At 42.8% G+C, this 1665-nt stretch overlaps 1 protein-coding gene across 1 annotated transcript in view; it reads left to right on the top strand.

Moving 5' to 3' along the window:
• The first annotated feature begins 488 nt into the window (after nucleotides 1–488).
• The window catches only part of LOC138945933 (uncharacterized), a 50699-nt gene continuing 49522 nt past the window's right edge, over nucleotides 489–1665 (top strand). Inside the window, exon 1 of the mRNA XM_070317458.1 lies at nucleotides 489–1025. The gene's annotated coding sequence lies outside the window, so the exon portion shown is untranslated. The remainder of the gene's footprint in view (nucleotides 1026–1665) is intronic.

The following is a 1665-nucleotide window of genomic DNA, read 5'->3' as shown; positions in this document are numbered from 1 at the left end:
ACACGCACAGACAGACAGACAGACACACACACACATACACCACGACCCTCGTCTCGATTCCCTCTCTATGTTAAAACATTTAGTCAAAACTTGACTAAATGTAAAAAGGAGGGAGTCTTGAAATGGGTGTACATTTACAAAGGCTTTTTAACAGAAAGGTTGCGAAAAGAGGGTCGTATTAGGGAGGGGGTCTGAAATTTGGTAGTCTTAAAAGGGGGGTTCCCCTAAAAATGATCATAACAGACACCTGAGCCGCATGATCTGCATCATCAAACAAGCACTTTATTCCAGCTACCTGTGTCTCAACGAAAAGCTTTACTGGCATCGTTGAGCTCAATAGCCCTGGCATCGTCGGCCGGCCGCGCGTGATTCTAGCAGCGGTACAGCACACACAGATAAGATGCGATTCCATTAGTCGTGTGTTCCGCTTTCTTATTAGTCACGCAGATAGCGTCCGTACGTGCCGCACGCGCCTGTACAGCTCTCGTGTAAGCTCTCGCTACAGGTTGGTGCGGTGTCGAGAGTTTGTGTACCATTGTGATTATTATTTCTTGTTCTTTTTTGTTCCCTTTTTTGGTCAAAAAAACAACCACTGGATTTTTTATTCAAAATCATTCCAGGCTTAAACAAAACTGTATATAGCTATCGTGTCAACCCTGTCTATATTTTGCTGCGGTGCCAAGAGTGTTATCGTGAACAATTCATTTGTTTAATTATTTTGCTTCTGTGTTAGTTACTGTTTTTTTGGAAAACGGCTTTATTTCTATCATCGTAAACATTCCAGACTTTAAGAAAAAAAATCTGAATCTGTGTATACGGCTTGATTCAGACAAGATATTAAAGTGATGACAAGACAATGCAGATCATAAAGAATTGTTCTTACAGATTAGCAGTGCTAATTGTATAAACCGGACAAGGAAATTATCAGTATTCCCAGGGCGTCTCGGCTGTGATATTGTGGAATTAACGGCTTTGCTGAAAGAATTGTCATCAGCCATTGAAAGAAAATAACGGCTCGGAGACAGGTAAGTAACAAATGTGTTGTAGTTGTTTTTGTTGTTTTTAGTTTTTGTTTGTTTTTGAATTTAGTCAAGCTTTTACAAAATGAATGGGGCGGGGATGTAGCTCAGTCGGTAGCGCGCTGGATTTGTATTCAGTTGGCCGCTGTCAGCGTGAGTTCGTCCCCACGTTCGGCGAGAGATTTATTTCTCAGAGTCAACTTTGTGTGCAGACTCTCCTCGGTGTCTGAACACCCCCGTGTGTACACGCAAGCACAAGACCAAGTACGCACGAAAAAGATCCTGTAATCCATGTCAGAGTTCGGTGGGTTATAGAAACACGAAAATACCCAGCATGCTTCCTCCGAATGCGGCGTATGGCTGCCTAAATGGCGGGGTAAAAACGGTCATACACGAAAAAGCCGTGGGAGTTTCAGCCCATGAACGAACAAACTAAATGAATTTCGGTAGACAAGGAATCGAGACGATGGTAATGGTGTTTGTGTGTGGGTGCGGGTGTGTGTGCGTGCGTGCGTGTCTGCATGTGTGTGTGTGTGTGTGTGTGAGTGTGTGTGTAGAGCGATTCCAAGAAAACTACTAATCTAGATAATACTCCCAGAATTACTTTTTCAATTTTTTTTCAAGCGTCTTTGATAATGTCATAACC

Source organism: Littorina saxatilis, linkage group LG13 (genome assembly GCF_037325665.1).
Source record: "Littorina saxatilis isolate snail1 linkage group LG13, US_GU_Lsax_2.0, whole genome shotgun sequence".
In the NCBI taxonomy this organism is placed as follows: domain Eukaryota; kingdom Metazoa; phylum Mollusca; class Gastropoda; order Littorinimorpha; family Littorinidae; genus Littorina; species Littorina saxatilis.
The sequence above is the reverse complement of the archived record's forward strand: the minus strand, read 5'-3'. Positions and strand labels throughout refer to the sequence as shown.